At 41.8% G+C, this 21,353-nt stretch overlaps 1 long non-coding RNA gene across 1 annotated transcript in view; it reads left to right on the forward strand.

The window, feature by feature from the left end:
• Positions 1 to 6,716: 6,716 nt before the first annotated feature.
• The window catches only part of LOC136058741 (uncharacterized), a 181,696-nt gene continuing 167,059 nt past the window's right edge, over positions 6,717 to 21,353 (forward strand). Inside the window, exon 1 of the long non-coding RNA XR_010623161.1 lies at positions 6,717 to 6,990. This is a non-coding gene — a long non-coding RNA (uncharacterized LOC136058741). The remainder of the gene's footprint in view (positions 6,991 to 21,353) is intronic.

The following is a 21,353-nucleotide window of genomic DNA, read 5'->3' on the forward strand; positions in this document are numbered from 1 at the left end:
GAATGTAATTAAGTCATATAGAGACAGAAAGAGATAATATATTTGAGGTTGAAAAAATTAAAAAGAATGCAGCTGTGCAGTGTGGGGAATCAAAGATTCAAAGAATAAGCATAGGTAGTTTAGGCCACTAGTCCCCATGATTTAGAACCAAGAAATCAGAACACTATGGAAGTGTCTAACTATTATCATGCCATGGGCAACTTCATCACTGCTGTGATGTCCTTCAGAGCAGACATCAGCATGCAGAGCTGCCTGTCTGCACTTGGATCCCTCCTCTAGTGAAACCTAAGTACCTGTAGCGAAATCTAAATATAGAAAGAATTAAATGAATGATGTGCTAGCTTCATGATTTTTTTCCTTATTCATCTTCTAGTTTAATTCTGTGTCAGACTTTCCATTATTTTGCAAGAGACCAATGTCAGGCAGTACTGTCATTTGGCATATTCTTTTCTCATATTGACACAACATTGGCAATAGATCCCTCTAATTTCCCTGACATTCAAAGATTTATTAAACTGAACATCAGTGTGACATAAATCTCCTCGCCCAGATATTTCTAATGCTAAGGCATCTGAAGCAAAGGATTTAACGTTTATTGGAACTAGATGCTGCCCCAAAGCCTTTCCAGTTGCTATCAGACCTAAGAATAGGCCATGATCTATGTACAGTATTTATCTTTCTGTTTACTGAAGACAGATTTGATTTGTAGTACATTTTGTCTAATAATTAAATATGTTCCCATCTCTACCAACAGGCCTACAATCATTAGGAGACACATGTATTATTCTTCACTTACTGTAAAATTGCATGTGTTCCATCCATTCCAGATGTGGATTTTTCTGTAATGATTTTGATTTTTCCAAGTGATTTTCTACACTCTATAATTTCTGTTTTGTGTTAATTGTCATCAGTTGCTCTCTTTTCCTTGCTTTTTATGTATTTCTTTTCAATGTTTAATGCTTACCTTTACCTAGACAGTGTACCACGAAGAGATTTTAACCATGTTTTTTAATCTGTATTGCACATAGCTTTTTATCTTTTTCCTATGGAAAAAAATTTATATAGTGGTTTAATTTGGTGAAACTTACGATATTTCTTCCCTTTAAATAATTTCTTTTCTACTTTCTCATCCTTGCTCAATTAGCTACATGTTAGCTGTAACTGTCTTCTCTTTGTGCTTATTGAATGTAACCAGCTCATGATTTTGGAACATTAGGCAACTAGTGGTTTCTGCGCAAATGATTCGTTAATCTTTGCCCCTCATAATGAAGTAAAAAGGGAGAGACATATCCTGTTTCAGTGCAGCTTGTACTAGAAATTGTGTGTTCTTTCTTCCTTTCTTCCTTTCCTTTCTTCTTCCTTTCTTCCTTTCTTCCTTTCTTCCTTTCTTCCTTTCTTCCTTTCTTCCTTTCTTTCTTTCTTTCTTTCTTTCTTTCTTTCTTTCTTTCTTTCTTTCTTTCTTTCTTTCTTTCTTTCTTTCTTTCTTTCTTTCTTTCTTTCTTTCTTTCTTTCTTTCTTTCTTTCTTTCTTTCTTTCTTTCTTTCTTCCTTCCTTCCTTCCTTCCTTCCTTCCTTCCTTCCTTCCTTCCTTCCTTCCTTCCTTCCTTCCTTCCTTCCTTCCTTCCTTCCTTCCTTCCTTCCTTCCTTCCTTCCTTCCTTCCTTCCTTCCTTCCTTCCTTCCTTCCTTCCTTCCTTCCTTCCTTCCTTCCTTCCTTCCTTCCTTCCTTCCTTCCTTCCTTCCTTCCTTCCTTCCTTCCTTCCTTCCTTCCTTCCTTCCTTCCTTCCTTCCTTCCTTCCTTCCTTCCTTCCTTCTTTCCCATGTTCCCTCCCACTTTTCTCTCCTTCCTTCCTCCTTTCTTTCTTTTTGAGTGAAACTCTATCTCAGCTTGCAAGTATTGTTACATGTACCCAGCAATAAGAATCTTCAGACAAGATGTCTTGGATTAAAAAAAAACAACAACAACCAACTAACAAACCAACCAACCAACCAAAAAAACACAAACCCACAAATTCCATGAAATCAGGAGTTGCTTCTTCATTTTGTGCTTTTCCAGAACATACTGCAAAGATTGTCCTTTATGTTGGTTGCGCTGCAACTTGCCCTTCCACTGGTTTTGGGGCCATCTGAAAGAAAAATCAGCAGAAAAACTACATACACATGACTAGAATTTGTCTTCAACAAATTGGTAGGAGACCAGTGCATGTTACTGGAAGTGAGCATGATGTAAAAATGGAGACAATAAGGATGGAAGCAATGAAAGGGCTACAATGCAGGCAGCATTTTTCTTCCCCTTGAGAAACTGAAGGATTGAAAAAACCGAAGGTGAAGAGGCGGAAAAAGAAAAGAGAATAGAAAGCTGGAAAGACTGTAGGTGGAGAGAATAGAAATCTAGGCTCGGTGGAAAAATCAGAAAATGAAGGAAAGGAGAAGCAGTCTGTAGAAAATGATTCAGGAGGAAGTTACAAAAGTGTTGCAATAGTTGCTCCAGGCTCAAAGCAGAGTAGGAAAATAAGGTAAAAGGAATAGCAGAGAAGAATGAATACAAGCATGTCACTTGCCCGGTGCTATCCTGTGTTAGGTGCTCCCTTCTCAGGAGCAAAGTACATTGCAACACTTTCTCATAGAGAGAGCAGCACTCATTGCACAGCTGGGGCAGCGCAATGGCTCCAGCTGGTCCTTGGGGGGGGGCAAAGGAAACTGCCTAGGGGCAGGGATGGCTGGAGTGACAGGGCCAAAAAGTAGGGCAGTGAGGGGCTAGAGGAAGCTTCTCTGGGGCACGGAGGAAGAAGTTTGACTCCGCAAGGAGAATTACAAAATATTTTGGAGAATAAGGCTTTGAGGCAGACCGTGTTGGGTAGGGAGAAACGGTTTGAATGAAAGCCCCAACTCGAGAAAGTGGGAAGCGGGAGAAGAAGCTGGAAGAGGGACTGTTAAGTTGCTAGTGGAGTGAGCTGAAGGAAAAAGGAAGGGATGTAGATGAGCAAGGGATACAGAAGGTGTCAACAGGACACCAAAGGATAAATACAATTTTGCCTCGCTGTGCCTTTCCCATCCTGTTTTTCTCTCATCTAAAAAAACCTATCTGGGCATCATCCTCTGTTTTCTAACTTCGAACAAAGTTAGCTGTACCACGGTGGGTGCGTGCAGTTCCTAAGTATCAATTCCAGCTCACTTCCTCAACTTCTTAAGGAAAAAAAAAAGAAGGAAAAAAAAAAAGCCTGAGCTGCGCTTGGGGCATCTTTCGAGCCCGGTCAGCCCGCTCCGACAGGGCTGGGGGACGGGGGCGACCCGCGGCGTGCACCCCGCCGGGGCGGACACACGCTCCCCCGTGCAGACAAAGGGCGGCGGCACCCCCGGCCCCGACGTGCGGCTCCGTCCCGGAGCGGGGCGGGGGGACGGACGGACAGAAAGTTCGGCATCGACGGGGCGGGAGGTGGGGGCGCTGCCCCGCGCCTTTGTTCAGCGGGGAGAGGACCTGCGGCGGAGCCGAGCCGACCGCGCAGATGGGCACACACCCGGCAGCGCGGCCCTGAGCCCGCGGGACGACGAGGAGGAGGAGGCTGAGGAGGAGGGAGGCAGAAGGTCCCCTCGCAGCCTCTCCCGCTCTCTCCCTCCCTCCAAGGTGAGTTGCCGCTTCGCTCCGCTCTTCTTTTGTCTTGCTGCGAGCGCGCCCCGCCCCGCCAAACTTTCGCCGGGGACGTCGGCGCCCCGACGGCAGCCGCACGCCGGGTCGGGGACGGACAGGGCAGGGATGGGGGCGGCCGCGGGTTCCGGGCCGTGCCCGGGGTGGGGGGGGCTGGGAGCGGCGTAAGCGTGGGGGCTGCCGAGGGCAGGTGAGGGGGTGCGGGTTCTTATCCTTCGGTTACTTCGGGACGGGTGCCGTCGGCCCCTACTTCGCGCTTTATGCAACAGGTAGGGATGCCAGGGGCCGGCCGCGGCACGGGGCTTTGGGGGTTTCTTCGCTCCTTTCTCGGGAAATACACGAAGGGGAGGGGGGAGGAGAAGCAACAGTCTTCCCAAATTCCCCTTCAGTTGTTTATTTATGTACTTCCCGTGTCTATGTAAAAAGGGTTCGTTTCGCAACTCCGGAGGTTTTCTTTTCTTTCTTTTTCTTTTTTTTTTTTCTTCCTTCTTTCTCTTCCCAAACTTATTTTCCTTTACGTCCCGCGTCTGCCCGTCTCATTCTGCGCGCTTCGGCTAACCGATACCCAGAGGCTGTCCTCACTGACAGTCGGGGGAATCCAAACAAAGAGGTGCATCTACCGGAAATAATGATTTGAGAGATGTTTCTCTCCCTTTCCACCCCCCAACACGCCTTCGAATATTTTATTTTATTATTATTTTTTTCTTCCAGGAGGTTCAGTGTGAGGGAAGTTTTGCGTCAGGGCCCGAGGAGGGATGGAGGAGGTGGAAAGTTGGGGGGCGACGGTGGGCGAGGGCACGGCGAGACCCGGCGCGGGGGGGGTGGGGGGGTGGGGAGCGGGGACCTGCCGCCGCCGCCGCCGGCTCTTTGTCTGCTCGGGCAACTTGAACAAAAGGAGAAACTCGGGTGAACTCCGCATCTTTCCCGGCTTAGCTCATCTTCGGCAACTTTATCCGGAGAGACCGAGGCAACTTTCTCTCATCTCTCCCGCCGCTTCAAAGCGCCTGACCCCGCTGTAGGTTCGTGAGGAAATTGGGGTTCGCAGTGTAAAGAAAGCAGAAGGTACGACTTGTCTTCGGGCTTATTGTTCTCTGCGCGCTCCCTCGCCCCCCCGCCGGCCTCGCTCCGGCTGCGGAGTGCTCGGGGTGGGGGGGACTGCGGCCGGGGCCGCCCTTTGTACTGCGCGGAGCACATGCAGGTATGGGCTGGGGGAGAGTCCCGTCCTTCTGCTCCGGCAGCGCTGCTGCGGGTGGGGGGCACTCACCGTGGGGTTCTCGCCCCCTCCGAGCGCTGTGCCCGCTCAGTGAGTTGTTCTCGGGGTTTCATTGATTTCTTTTTTGCGGGGAGTGGAGTGGGATCTGAGAGCTCCGTGCGTTGGAGTGCACTTCTTATGAGGCGGAACAGAACAAAACTGAACATGGGAAAAGCTTCTTGGGCGCTCAGGGAGCTCCGGGGCCGGTCCAGGGGCACGGGAGCGGTGGGGTCCCGCAGTGTTCAGAGGATCTATTGCTGCGCGTTCTGCCCCATAGCGCTCGGCTAGGTGCGCGGGGACCGCTTAGCGGGGAGGGACCGGAGAGAGTATGGAGGAGGAGGACAGAGAGAGCGGTCGGTCTGGCCCGTCCTCGATTGTCATCCCCTACGCAGTGCTGTTTCATCCCTCTGAAACAGTTGGGTCGCCTTGGGTTTTGTTCTGCTCCTTCTGGTATTTGCACTTTCTATATGAAGCCTTCTGGTATTTGCACTTTCTATATGAAGCACCTCAACTTCTGAAAGATTGCTCTTTGTATTTTTCTAAATTCTCTTGTTTTCCTGTGTGATTTTTCTATAGTTAATTTAGTATCTTCTTATCTCCCCTTCCATTTTTTTCTATGTTAACAACCACTGCTTTTCCTCATACTTCATCCCAGTCCTCTCCCTTCCTGTGCTGTTTGTTTTACTTTGTTTTTGTTTTACCTCTTTCCCCATTTTCCCTATCCCTTCTCACAGCCCTCCAGAATTTCTGACCTCTCTGCTTTCCCACCCTCTCTCTGTTGTCACACATTGTCTTCCTGGTCTTTTCCACCTACTCTTCTAGTTCCATGCTTATTAGCATTTCCCATGAAAATCTTTCATTTCATGCATCCCTCACTGCATCCATGGATACACTATGGTTTTCTCTGACGTCAAGCAAATAACAAAATTTATTCTCCACCTCTCTTACCAAAATTATTCCTTTGTGATATGTCCCAAATGCATGTTGCTCAGTTACACAGAGTTATAACTTAGAAGTTCTTGTGCATCCACACACGTTTACCTTCTGCTTCTCTGTTTTTCTCTCTGCGCATGCCCCCTTCACACTTAAGTTTCTTCTCATTGCTCTCCCTTGTCCTTGGTGTGGAGACTTGTTCTCTCCCCTCTGACTTACTCCTCTTGGCAGATTCAGTGCTGTTTTTTGCATTGTTATTCCATGCTGTGCAGAGAACTCCAACTTTTTTCTCCGTTCCTTGCCAACCTAAGCACAAATGTGCTGTTGGTACTCCTGAAGGAATGATGCAGCAGGCATACCAGCATAGTATGGTTACTTTGGTTACTTTGCCTCGTTCCTTGCTGGGTTGAGTGTCAGCAGTGGCACTTGTGCTCCTGGAGCCAAGCAGTGTCGGTGCTGCTGCCTGGTGGGGACACAGAGCTGGGTCTGGAGTGGAAGAAAAAATAATTGAGACTACATCCTTAGCTCTCCCCTCCACCATCCTGATGCATTTCCTTTCAAAGGGTTGGTAAGCTTCATTTTTACTATTTGAGGCAGAACTATTAAAACCTTTTTCTTAAAGACTTGGAAGTACAAACCACCAGCATCAATCTCAAATTGTTTGTTGCACTCTGGTGTGGCAATGTTTATAAAGTGAGATGCTATCGCCAGGCTTTGAGTATCTGACTGAGTGAAGAAATACATGCTTGAAATGATTCAGAAGAATGTAACTTTGCATTTCTGTTAGTCCCCAAGCGGTGTGGCAGAGTTGCTGTGCCAAACTAATACTTTCTTACTCAAACAGGTCAAAAGATGGCCATCGGGAGAACAGGATACGTGCCGAAATGTCCATTTGTGCTGGGTGCCGTACTGCATTGTCTTTCCAGTGGTGGAATACAACTTGGGTCTCCTCAGGAGGTGACTGATGTGGAATGAACTGCACCACAAAGTGGTGGTGTGAAGACCTGATGCCTTCACTGTTTGGATATGTGTGCAAATTAACGGGCTACTGGAAGAAGATGAAGAGGCTTTTGCAGAAATACAAAGAAATACTGGGAAATGCTGCTGCAAACCATTTGGATTATATTGCTGTCTGACACGGAGGTTCTGCAGATAACATCAGGTATGCTTTTCCCCAGCTGTTGCAAAAACACTGTCTCATATATCAAAATACTAAGCATGTTGTCTAAATTTTAAATAAACTGCTTTTATCCTGTTTTTTTTTTTCTGTCTTTGCCTTGGTGTTGATGCCTACCAATAGTTTTGAGTGGTGTAGTCACACAGAAATGCCTTACTAATGGTTTGGCAATGTGTGTATCTGAAACGTCGAAGGAACAACTGAATATGAAAATGTTTATATTTTTAGATTTAGCTGATATTTCTAAGGTAATTACTTCATTGGTCTAAGGAATGATTAGAATTTCTAGAGAAAATTGAGCTAATTGACTTTCCTTAAAAATAAGTGAAGAACAGTTTCAACAAAGCTGTGATCCTTCAAATAACCAACTTTGTTTTAAGACGCGCTACTATTTTGAGTTGAACTCAAGACTGCAACATTCTATTATTTAACCTCTCTTCTTCCAAATACTGAAAAAATGCTTTATGGACAGTTTGTGTGAGAGGGCAAATAGAAGTCTCTAGCTTAAAATTTCCAGGAATGCTTTTGTTTCATATGTTTTTAAAGTGTGATTTAAATGCTTCTTGCAGACTGTGTTTACACTATGAATGTTCTAGTGCTGTGAAGGTCTCTTGGATGCAGACATAATAATGTGACATAACCAATGCACAAAACAGAAATGAAAACTAGTGGAGACGACAAGCTCTCAGAGAGTTATTCATGAATAACACATGATTTAAGAACCTAGATATTAGATTTTAATCCAATTAATGAGGAAATTATTGCTCCCCTTAGTGAACTATTGAAATCACATTGTGAGTTTTAAAACTATTTAAAAACTGATCATTTTGCACCCGTTCCACATACTTCTTAGTTATAGCTGAAAATGGATGGTGTGAAAATTGTTGCTTTTTTGTTTTGTATATTTCTGCTCATCGGATTGGTTCAGGTCTGACCCATATGTAGGGCAGACAAATATTTGTAATCTTAAGAAAAGTGCTGAGCTGGCTGGCCTACTTTGGAGCAGAATAGGGATCTGAACAAATAATCACTTGTTATCCTTCCCAGTGGTAAACAGACATACAAAAGGCAACAAATGCAGTACTAATTTCCTTGTTTCTGACTTGTTAAATAAAGATCTAGTCTTAATTTTCTTGACTGTTGAGGGCAAGATTTCTGTTACTTACTAAATGCAATTTATGTACATTTAGATTTTTATTCTTAATATTGTTCTGCATCAGTACTACTTCTGAACATTGTATGACTTAAGTTAGCTATATGTGAGTCTTTAATTTGAAGTCTCAGAATAGGAATATTCCACACTGTTTATGGAAAGAGGAAGAATAGAACAGTAAGTGGATTGTAGTGGATAAGAGTATTTGGAGCTGCTATCTAACATCTTATTACATTTTTCTATTTAAAGGAAATCAAAACAATATAATTTTTTCTTTTTTCTGTGTAGATTCTCCTCTTACTCAGTCTCTTCTTACACATTTTCACGTCTTTCTGAAAGCTAATTTCTATAGTGGTTATTCTTCATAACAGGAAAGGTGAAAGCCATTCATTTTCATCAACTCTGAAAACTGAATTTTTACATAGAGTTAATAGGGGCAACTTTTTATCTTGGCTTATTTTGAGAGTTGAAATAGATTGAATGCCATAGGATTCAGGATATACTATGCAAATTATTAGAACACATTCGTGTTTGTTTATACCTGGAATATTTCTGACAGTGATTACTAAAGTGACAGAACTGTTAAGATATAAAGAGGAAGAATAAAGTTTGTATTTGAGCTTTGAGCTACTTCCAATAAAGCAAAGAGAAGTAGTATCATATTCTGAGATATCAGAGGGAAGATAAGGTCAGCTAGGAAGCATCACCATGATAGCTCCCAACAGAGTAGGTATGCTGTGCTGGTGAGAGGCAAGGCCCTTAAAGTACGTAGGAAAGTAATTTCTCCTTTTTTTTTTCCCCATGGAACCTACAACAGGTATGAAGAGCACAATAACACTGTTTAATGGAGCAAATTCTCATCTGCAGAAGACTGTATTTCAACCTAGTCACCACCATTATCTATGCATTTTTGTCAGTTGTGAACAAGAGCCTTCATGCCGCACTCATGAAAATCTGTACCAGTGGAGGTGACCCACTGTCACTGTCACTGTTGCTGAAATGTACCACCCAGGGCCTCAGTGTGATCACATCCACTGTCTGGTCTCCGTCAATATTCAGCCAGCAATTGTGAATGTCAGTGGGTGCCATTTGTTCCACACAGAGGAACTCAATGACATATCTTTGCTTCATGCATATTTCCATGTCAAACGCCATTTTGTCAGGCTGCCCCACAGCTGCCGTCTGATGCACAACTATAAAGTGTAATGGAATATTGGCAGGAAGGTGTAACCTCTGCTGCCACACCAGTATTTGCCTCTGCCATTGTGCATCAACATAATGAAAGAGGAGGCATTACTTTTGGAGCAGCCTTTTTACTTCTGGTGGTTCCAGGCAGGACACAGCAGAAAGGTCCCTGAGCCTTTCTTCTGGGAGTGGTCGCAGCAAAAGTGGTGTGACAGCAGTAGACTTAACTTTGGTGAGGTGTGGAGGATTAGTGCAGTGGGGAAGGATCATTGTCCTCGATGGGGCGATGGGGAAACTCTGCCCTAACGTGTAGGAATCAGCCCCACTGCCTCCAGAGGAGACTGTCTATGAGGATCTGATGCTGGAGAGGAGGTCATCAGGTCTTCAGTGCATTTAACAGTAGCTCTGTAGGAGTATGTAGGTGTGAAGCCCTCTTCACATCCTGATTTGTTCTGGTGGTTTGTGGTTGCAATTGGTCCATAGCTTGCTTTGCTTGTGGCTGTCCAAGAAGGAAGTCTTTGCAGGCATCCTGGGCTTGGGGCTGAGCTCTGAACCCCTGCTTACAAACGTCCCCTCAGGTAGTTACACTGGTAGCAGAACTTTCACTAACCAAAGTAAACCGAACTCAGACTTTCAGAGACATGGTTTATTCTTTCAGTTATGCACTAAGTTTAGGAGGTCTGTGGACTTCATTGTGTGTGAAAATGCCTTGCTCCACTTGAGGGGGTGATCATGGGGATTCTGAGGCCAACAGAGAACCTGTAGAGAAAAGATTTCACATGCTGCAGGAAGTGTTTCTGTGGTGTGTCATGGGGTGGGTGAGCTGTGAGGAGTGGGCAGAGGACAAAAGGGTGGGCTCAGTGGTGTCTGTAGTTTTAGGAAGCTAAAGGAGGCGTTGTCATGTAGAATATCTTCTTCAAGCTGTAGGAAAATAGAAAGGAAGATGCTGTAGGGACTTTTTCTTTCCCTTTAGCTTAAGTATGAGCTCCAGAACTCCCAGGTGAGGTAAAAATTATCCGAAGCAATAGACCCATGTGTGTCCCACTGGTTTCCGTGGCAAAACAGAGACAGTGATGGTTTCCTGAGAGCCTCTGCCTTTTTCATCCTCACAGGGAAGCTCAGATCCTGGCAGTGCAGGGTGTAGGAGCTTCCTTTTCCAGCAGCTCTGCTGAAGAGTCCTCCTTGGCATGCAGAGATACAGCCTGCCACCCCCATAAAATTTTGGGAGGCAGATTTCAGAAATGTGGTTGTTTCTCCCTGAATGGGAGAACGATCTGAGTACTGTGTGGCTGGGAGGAGATGGACAATGGGTAGTACTGATTGCAGTCCTCAAGGTGAAGACAAAGTGGGAGCTAGGGGATGAGGCCCCTTCACGTGCATATGTTGGGAACAGCCTCACTGTTCCCAGAGTTGCAGCTGAGTTAGCTTTTGGCTCCCAAGATAATGGTATAGGTAACATTGTGGTTTGGTTTAGTAGGTTTTTGGGTTTTTTTTTGTCTATTTTTTGTCTGTCTTGTTTTTCCTTCATGCTGATGCTGGCAGAATCTCATGGGCTGTATCATTGAGCTTGGTATTTCCTTTTTTTCTCTGCTTTCACTTGATTTTCACTTTATGGAATAACTTGAGGTATGACAAAACCAAAATCATTACTGGAGTAGGTTTGTCTTTTCTTTGTGTGAGCAAATTCCAGAAAAGAGGAAGGATTGTTGGCCAAAGCTCAACGGAGAGCTGCTGCTTGAAATCTGTTACAGTTATGGTTCAGAAACACTGCATGCAAACTTCTAATGAACAGGAAGCTTCCACACCTTCTGAGGTATTCTGAGGTACTTCTGAGGTTCCTTTCTCTTGATTCTGTTTATGTAGCAAGAAGCTTTCTGATTTACTAGCAGATCCTATTTTGATTCTTTTATTCTTGCTTGTATTGTCCTAACATGAAACTTGTCACAAACTGTTTATGAAGTCTGAGATAGTGTGCTATTGCTCTTGATACCTTGACCTTTTTGTGATTAAAATGCATAGACATGGCTGGGTTAGGTAGGAGGAGATGGGTAAGATAGGGGAATTAGGAATATTTTAAAGCAAGATTAAATGTGATCTTTGTGGGAGGAAGGAATGGTACACGCCCTGAAAGGTTACAAGGCAGCTACAAATGCAGAGTCTGTATTTGCATATACGGATATCTTACATTAGTGAGAAAATACTGTGTTTGATTCTGTACAAAGAAGAAAGAAGAAGAAAATACTTATACCTAATCTAAAGGTATTCTGGATGGATAAAGATGTGGTTTGATTTAATTGTGAGCTAGCAATGTCAAGTGAGGAAAGGAAGTGGTGAAAAATCTTGAATGCAAAGGATAGTAGCCAGTGATTGATGTGGTAGTGAGGAGAGAGGTGGATACGGTGGAAATGGATTAGAAGCTTTTGTCGTAATTTATGTGCCTGAAGTCTTGTGCCATCAGAGTATTTATAATGGAAAAATGTAGTGAAATCTTTAAATATCTGTAACACAGGTTATAAATATTGCAGGGATCAGCTGTATTGGCTCCTTTATGGTGAATGATAAGATTGTTTCTGCTTAATGCTGCACGGTGAATTGAAGTTAACTTGTGCATCACATGTTTTGAATTAAATTTGCTCCAAAAACAACTGTTGTCTTCATTTGTGGATATGAGTTAGCCTCTACTGCTTGGTTTTGCAATATTGCTTGAGGCAAGGATTCATTTAGGAAGCAATTCAGGGATTGCATATCCAGTTTAGAGATTACCTCAGAGCTCGGATTTTGTGTGGCTGCTTGTTCAGTTATCTTTCAGAATTTTCAGGCTGGCTTTCAGCTGGTATTTCTGTATTACTCTGTGTGCATACTCTGAAAAATAACAAAAGTTGGGATGCCTCTGGAATATCTTAAGAAGATACCTATAGGATGCAGCGAGCACTGAGGTATGTGCAAATTGCAACTCTTGCTGTGTATAGCACAACACCAATCTGTGCACTAAATTAGGTCCAGAATCAATTCAGCTCTATCATGGCACTGCTGGATGTGTTCTGTTAAGTGCTGCGTCTCAACTGAGCTTGTGTATTTGTGACTTCACTTGTGCTGGTGATGAGAGTGACCTGAGTCTTGGTAAAGATCAGAATTTGCAAGATGAAGGATGTGCTTTCCTTGTCTGAGATCTGAGTTTTCCACATTCATGAAGTTTTGTAATGCAGTAATGGTTGCGACTTTATTCATTTGAGCTCTTAGACCTGTAGAGCATGTTGAAGAATTGGTTTTTAGTGAAAAACAGACACCGGAGTTGGTAGTTCAGGTTCACAACTGTATGTGTTCACTGCATAGCTTTTTATTTTTAAATCTATTTGCTTTAACCGTTACACTTGAAAAAGAAACATTGTAAAACATAACTAAAATAAAAAGTTTTTCCTTTATCATGCAGATATCTTTCAGCTTCAGTACTTGTAAACATTGTTTTCTTAGTCTCTTAATCTATGCATTGTGTGACTTTATCACTTTAAAGCTTCCCTTCTGTGTAATGGTTAAAATCTGTGTCCTAGATCTCCAGAAGACTTTGATGCATGAACATTTCCAACCTAATTTATTTGGTGACTTGAATGCATTGTGAAAAACTATGTTTAAATTGAGAGAAAAGTTGAGTGATTATTGCTTCTAAAGCATAAACAAGAGCACAGCTTGCAAAAACAAATTAGCCCATAAAAGATCTATATTGTCAACTCAGTTACTCCCTAGACATCAGCTATTGGCATTAGCTGGAAAGAGATTAAGGTCTTTCTCCTGCAGGAATTCCAACACTCGGATGATGGAAGTAGGAGGCTACACCCTGACTTATATGCTCATGAGAGTGGTTCATTGCACACTTGGTCATAGTCACTTTGGCTCTGGAATGGGCTGCCCAGGGAGGTGGTGGAGTCACGGACCCTGGAGATGTTCAAGAAATGTTTAGATGTTGTGTTGATGGACATGGTTTAGTGAGAACTATTGGTGATTGGTAGATGGTTGGACTGGACGATCTTGTAGGTCTTTACCAACCTTGGTGATTCAGGGATTCTATGATAGGACTGAGAAGGGAGTTTTGAAGGCAACAAGAGCAGAAAGTCACTTCTCCCTGAAGAAATGAACAGGCAATTTGCTTAATGTCGGTTGAGACTGTTTTTGGACCGCACAGTGCATCTGGATGCAAGATTATGTAGATTCCATATCATTTTATATGTCTTATATAAGGAAGGTGTTAAGTATGAGTTTTAATATGTTTTAGAGTAGTATCTCAAAATTACTTGTGATTTAGATGAATTTGTACATGTGTACACACACACACACCACACTTGCCACACTTGCAGCCCAAAACCAAAGGAGTGGTGTTGGAAGCATCTTTGTGAAGGTGACATTTTTTTTCCCCTTCTATTTGAAGCAGTGTTTAATGCATTTCCAGTCCTTGCTTCTATCATTTGTGTTAGCGCTATTCTTTACTGTGTTCCCTTTTCATTTGAGTTTTCACCTACTTGAAATACACAACTTGTTCCAATTTGTTTCTTAAAATACATCCTGTATACAAATCCTTATCGGTCAGAAACATAATGGGAAAGTGACTACTGAATTAGTAGTGATCAGGAGTATACTGAGAGAATACCACTGTAATTAGTTGTAAAATGCTTTATCTCAGTCTCAGGCAAGCTGCTAACTCCTCCCCTTCTCCCTCTTTCCTTCAGAAGACATTGCTGAAAAGCAGTGAGGCATATCTGAAGCAGAATTAAACAAACATTAAGAAATAATAGCTTTTTTTAACTGGTAGTTGACGTGGCTTAATTTTTAAGTGTCTGCGTATACATGCATATACATATATATATGTTGCTTTGATAGATTTAATTGCTTTAAATTAAGTGTGAAACTGGTGTAAAACTTGAAGTAGCTATAGAAACTGGTATTTTTTATTATACCTTATTTTAGCGTCTCCAGGAAGAGTTGTTCTGAGCACCAGCAAGGCTGCGTGTGCTTGCTGTGGTCTTGATGCATTGCAGATGTATTAGTGATTGCATTTGAGGCAGGTGGAAGGTGTTTGAAAAGGAAGACCAGAACTGTTCACAGATTGATTTCTGTCCTTTTGCAAATATGAAGAAATCAATCTACTGCTTTGACCTTGGATGACATGCTGCAGTTGTAATAGTTTTCTGCCGTGAACTCAGCTGCAGAGGGCGGTGAGTTAAGATGACAAAGCTGAGAGTGTGTAGGGCAGAAAAAAAGAATGAAAATACTTTTGCAGGCCTGTACGCTGAAGACTGCTGCCCATTGTTATGCATATGCAGTTGTGTGGGGTTTTTAAAGTGATGATACAGTCTTGTAAAGCACAGTTGAGCTGACAGATAGCTGTGTAAGAGAACATCATGTAGACACTTAAAAATTATTTTCAGTAGCATTACTGAAAAGAAGAATAAGGTAGTCTGGATTTGCAAGCACACTGTTTCTGAATGTGAAGGCATGGTGAACTCTAGCTCACTGCTGTCCTATGTCAGGAATGGTGTATTAATGCTGAATTAAAGGAAGAGATGCATCCTAGGCTTCTGACTACTTGGTGTGAGAAGTGCCATTTTGCCTGCTCCTATTTGTTTTCTGTTATGGACAAAGATATATGGCTGTGATTTGTGTAAGAGAAGGAAGGTGTACTCACTCTTGTTTTTAAACTCTAAATGTTTCCAAGCTGAAGAGAACTGTGAAGTTAGACTCCGTTATTTTGGGTCAATATCTTGGCAATAATTTGTTATAGATCATATACAGCCACTGCACAACACGGAAAGTGAAACAAGGTACCTCTAGTTCTGCTCAGGCAAGATAAATTTCTTCTACAAAAAAAAAAAAAAAAAAGAGGCTCTAGGAAGAGACAAGGGTTGCATGTAGCATAACAACTACTTGCTGGAAAGATGTGTGGCAATATCTATTGTAGAGTATGAAGTTACTCATTGTATCTAGTTTCTCTGTAAAGAGAAACAGTGTGCACTCACTGGAAAATTATTGGCATGTGTTGGACAGCTAGTGTTGTAATATTTAATTTCAGTGATTTTTGATTTGATCTTCCTTTTGTCTGTTTAAAGATGAAAAATGGAGACCCTGAAAAACAGCACTCTGATATCTGCACTTGAGTGTACGCCATGCTTTCTATGTAGTGAATGGCAAAATCTATAGGCATTACTGTTTCTTTTATTTTCATGTTTTCCAAATGGAGAGGGAACAAATAATTCATTAAGCATAATAGCTTATTTAATTTTTCTTATAAATTTTGTGTGGCTCTTGTCCTGCCTTGATTCTCTCATTCTTGGATTGAGAATTATTAAACTATATGCACATGTCTTTGCATTCCTTATTATTCTGAGTTGAAAATGCATTCCAAAAAATTCAGCATAAAATTTTGGGATCAGTCAATATTCATTTTAAAATGAAATCTCATACTTCAAGGATGAGGTCTTCCGTTTTGGGAAAATTATCAGTATAGAAGCTCTCTGTGTCTTTAACTGAAACAGTCTCTAATTTATGCCTGATTCTTCTGCTAGGTTAATGTTAATTAGTTTAACATATCACTCATAAGAAATGTCATTGTTGAGTCACTGTATAGGTAACAAATCTTGCACTGGCTGGCAATGAAGAAATATTGCCTCTATTAAAGCCTACGCTTAAACTGTGGAGTCGGTGAGGACTTGTGACATTTTGCAGTCACCTAGCTTAATGCATTTTAATGCCTTCAGTGGTGTGACGTTTTTCTTGGGGGATGGGGGAGAAGCAAGGCAGGTGGAGCCTTCAGAACATGCATACTGTGGTGTAAGCTGTGTCAAGGGAGAAACCTGATAGTAATTCTGGCTCAGGCCGGAGCTATATCTGCACCATAGCGCAGATTTAACCTTTAACAAATCTGTCCTGTGTTCACTTACCTAAAGAAAGAATGCATAATAAGTAATGGAAAAGCTCATTGTCACTATTCAGAAGCTATTGTTACGCCATAGGCCTTTTCCCAAAATAGCTCCCCAGTGTCTCAGAGGAGGTGATAATGTTTGAATAAGTGTTTGAGACTGCTATTGCTTTCTGTGCTTGGGGAAGCCTGGAAGATCTCAGTTCAGTTGAACTGGACTTGAACAGCTTAGGGGGAAGCATCGTCAAGAGAGAAGGGCTTCACATCAGAAGTATTGACCTCCGAATGCCTAAATCTGCTCTGTTGCTAAGCGCTGATGTGGCACTGGAGCAAGGCAGCGTCTTCAGTAGGTGGCAGAGTGAAGGTTTGAGGAGTACCTACTGGTACATCTCAGAGATGGTAAACTAAATAACTTGCAGATGGTGTGATTGTGTCCCAGTAAAGTGGATCACTGTAGCCGGGAGGCCCGGACCATGATGAAGTGGATCTGAGAAAAGATGATCACTTAATTATGAAATGTAAGAAGATAGCCAATCTGTGTAATCATCTCACAGAATAGGTAATCTCATATCTTTTTAACTTTCCTGCTAAATTCAGCTTTTCAGAGCAGCTTTGAAGCAGGTGGAGCCAGTGGAAGAGAGGAAGCCTTCTCTTGCCTCCTTTCAAGTTATGTGCATGCCTTGCTGGACTGCTTTATTCTCTAATACCCCTGTAGAAAGCAAAGTTGATTATTTGTTTTATCATGAAAGTCAATGAAAACATTAATAAAGTTTTCTCATTCTTTGACATTCTGCTTTACTCCTTATAGTACTGGCATATTTGTTGAGTGTCTCAGAGCAGTTAAGTATTACAGGATGTAAGACACTTCTCACTTTTAAATCACCTCTGTCTTCAGTGTATGGCACTGACAATTGAATGGGTTGCTACTTGTGTGCATAGCTAGAAACACCGGCTTTTCCTTCACCGGAAGGAGATCTCTTTCTATGGGCAGGTTGCTTTTAACGTGCTATTTTCCCAAGTAGTTTTTCCTTTTTTGCTTACTTAGCCTTTTGTTCTTTTGCAATTTTAAATTGCTAGTGAGATTTTTTGGGTTACTGTGAGAGTTAAAAAATTGCAGCAAGCAAGCAACTTATTTCTGCATTTGCTTCTCACTTTGAATTTGCATTAAGCTTTCAGGTTTCTTTTAATTTTAACCATGAAAACTGAATACATTACAGTAATTTTATTAACATCAAACGGTTTCAGATTGTTCACGTGTAGCTCTTAAAATTTATAAAGCACAGTTTAAGACTTTGAAATTCTTAACAGATGTTCAGCTATCATCTCTGTGTTTAGGCTTAAAGCAGAAAGTATTTTAGCTAAGTTATAATATAAACCTTTCCCCTTTGCTTTGCATAATAAAATATTTTCATTTACATAGCACAAAAGTTTAACATTCCAAACAGGAAAGATAAGCAGGAGAAAAAGGCAGCACACAGAGTAGTAATGCACTTGCTGGTAACGTTATTGTGCTTGTTAGTAATGCTGAGTAATGCTGCGTATTCACCAGCTTCACCAGCTCACTGTCAGAGAAGCTTCTCTGGTAAAATATGAAGCCTCTGGTGTTTTCAGGGCCACAAGATCCACGTATAGCTACACTATTGCTATTTGGCAGACCCACGTAGGCAAAATGTGTCACCAGCAGATAAGAATCTTTGCTATTTGTAAATAAATTTATATTTATTACACACTTTAAATCTTACAGAAATACTGTGTGCCAATATATAGGATGAATCCAAAAATTCTGTAGGCTAGAATTGAGAGAAGATGGATTTTGAGAAAGGCTTGGATGACATTAAACACTTCTAAACAATGGATTCTAAGGCATACATCTAAATGGGATAAGGAAACTAGAGATCCAAGTAAAAGGGAGATCATCTGTATGCATATGCATGTATGAGTGCATGCATGCTTTTGGGTGGGTGTTAAAGGAAACTAGTGTGTTTATCTTTGACCTTTTATTCACATTTCCTGAAGGGATCCTTAGTTGATGAGCTCTGAGAATTTGTTTCCCTTGTGCTTATCTTGGTGTGGTTTTCTGTTGACTGCCTGTTTTCCTTCCATTTGCAAGCAGATTTTTCCCATACACTATGCAAACCCTTGTGTTGTCTCTTTTGTCTTGTTTGATGGGGTGAAGATAAGAGAAGGTTGTGGGTGAGAAAGAATAAGGATTTAATTTTGAATGTAGCAAAATTTCACATCCCAAAGTTTCTTATGATAGCCAATCTTATAATACATTGAGAGTGGCCAGTTTTTAAATACAATCCAAGAGTGCAGGTTATTTGCCGCAAGAACAAGTAAAGCTACAAGGATACTGACAGTTTTGATTTTCAAACTCTTGTAAGAATGCATATACATTTACTTTTTTCTTGCCTCTAACATTGATCATCCAGGAGAGCTGATATATTCTAAAGTGCATTTGGGGACCTTTGAACACTTAGTAGATAATTTTATTGGTAGAATTGTAACTGGAGGATCATTATGCTCTTGATTTTCATAGTTGCTCTACTTTTTTGTGTTAAGAACAGCTCTGTTCCGTTCTTGCTTCGTTATACTTGTATCTCATCTCAGAAGGGTCCTTAGAAGTTTGTATTAGAAGGTGGCTGCTCGGCTCAGGAAGTTGTATTGTCTAGATTTTGGGATGTTTGGATGCTTCGGGCAGGTGTGGGTATGTTTTAGTCCATACTGAATTAAGTGTAGTGAGTGTACTGTAGAAGTGGTGTCAGTGTTGTAGTCAGACTAGGTAAGTTGCTTCAGAATATGAAAACTCAGCTTTACTCTTGGTTCTTTGACAGCAAGAATGCATGCTGAATGTTGTATGTGGAAGACAAGATAATGCCTGTTGGGCTTATTGTATTTTATTTGCAATCAGTTTATGCTATGTGTTTTAAATTATTACAAAAGCAGTGTGCGGTTGCTTTACTATGCCTTTCTCTTTCCCTTTTCCTAACTTTGCCTCTGTCCAAAACAATTTGAAAAAACAAAAACAGAAACCCACAAACAAATCAAGCAGACAAAACCAAAAATGAATGAACAAACAAACAAACAAAAAACCCACACCATGCCTGACATTTGGAGAATAATATTTGCAATACATTCAATTTTCCTCTCTTTTTTATTTTTTATTTTTTGTCTGAAGGTTTAGGGAGTGTCAGTGCACTGTCTTCTCCCATGTCATTAGTGTTTTGTGGATGACTGAGTCTGAGTTTAACTGCTTTCCTGTAATCCCCAGGGATTAGCATTCCTGGGTGTTTTAATACTGGAGACTACCCAAAGAAACTGCAGTGAATAAGCAAATCCTGACTCATGTGCATTTAATTAATCCTAATGCCGGGGACTTGGTCCAGTAAATTCATATGTCTGGGCAAGTGCCCAAGTGTTTCACTGACTCTTTAGTATTTGGGTATTGACCTTTGAGAGTTGAGGAATTAGTATATGATCTGCATATTACGTAGTTTTGCAAACTTTTAATTCGAACTGTGGTCCTGCTGATGTGGTTAAGGGCCAGAAGAAGGAGATTCCCTTACTTGGCCCCTCACTACAAGAAGGACATTGAGGCCCTGGAGCGTGTTCAGAGAAGGGCAACAAAACTGGTGAGGGGTCTGGAGCACAAGTCTTATGAGGAGCGGCTGAGGGAGCTGGGATTGTTTAGTCTGGAGAAGAGGAGGCTCAGAGGAGACCTTATTGCACTCTACCACTTCCTGAAGGGGGGTTGTGGTGAGGAGGGGGTAGGCCTCTTCTCCCTGATAAGTAATGACAGGACGAGAGGGAATGGCCACAAGTTGCGCCAGGGAAGATTTAGATTAGACCTCAGGAAGCATTTCTTTTCTGAAAGAGTGGTCAGGCACTGGAATGGCCTGCCTAGGGAGGTGGTTGAGGCACCATCCCTAGCGCTGTTCAAGAAGCGTTTAGATGAGGTGCTAAAGGACTTAATTTAGTAGTTGGGTAGAGATAGTGATAGGAGGATGGTTGGACTAGATGATCTTATAGGTCCTTTCCAACCTTATGAACTTATGAACTTATGAACTTATGAACTCTGTTCTGGACTAAGAGTTCTGGAATGGAATTTGAAGAACAGGCACCTTGACAGTGGTTTAATCCATTTGAGAGATGGACAGTGTATCTCATTCTCTTAAGGACTCTGATGAGATAATCCCAGGTAACCCCATTGTAAGCTCTTTTCAGCATCTGGCAACACCACTGGTGAGTGTTGTGATACTACAGCTGACTTGATGAGTTGCTTGAGGTTATCTAGGCCAGCTCTGGATATAATATGTCTAACTTGAGCTATTTTAATAATTCTGAGAGCAAGTTTACTTAATTTGAAAAGAGAAGGAGAATGAAAAGCTTTGGCATAGAATCTCTTTTTGGTAGGACTTTGTGCACTGTGGGAGTGAAGAATTACCATGGTAGGGGTGAACTATGATAGGAAATAGATAAACTGACACAGTTCAGTCAATTTTGTGACTAATTAAGTTGCATTTTGTTCAAAACTCAGTCAGTGGCACCTATCATATATAGGAAATGGGTATCCTTTCTCTTACCCAATTGTGATGCAGTTAAAGTGCTTATTTTGCTTTCAGCACTTCTTAGGCTTTACTAGGTTGCTTCTGCAGTTGGATCCTTTTTCCTCTGTGACTTCTGAAATGCAGGGCAATAAGGTCTCAGCAAGATATCAGTTCTCCCTATCTTTCCCTTTCCTTTGAGGGAGAGAGTTTCAGTTAACATTTGCATTGTTTGGGTATTACCTTGCCTACTCCACTATAATCTTAACGTCACTGTTTGCATCTTAGGCTGATCTTAAAGTGTGAATGTGAAACTGACATTTTGCCTACCTGTAAGGTGGGGATACAAAGCAGGGGAAGGAATAGTGCTGCTTGATCACATGAAATTTTTGTCTTTTGTGGGGGAAAAGATAGTGACAAATGCATTAGGTTGTGTTTGGTATGTAACATCTGAGTGCATGCAGTTGGCAAAAAAACAATGATAATGTCCTTGGTAGCTCAGGATCTTTATGGTAGGGAGTATGTGTGGTTTGATTAAATGTTATTGTGCCCGAGATTTTAC

This window comes from Cyrtonyx montezumae, unplaced genomic scaffold (genome assembly GCF_038088225.1).
Source record: "Cyrtonyx montezumae isolate F1298 unplaced genomic scaffold, pur_monq_1.0 scaffold_8, whole genome shotgun sequence".
In the NCBI taxonomy this organism is placed as follows: Eukaryota; Metazoa; Chordata; class Aves; order Galliformes; family Odontophoridae; genus Cyrtonyx; species Cyrtonyx montezumae.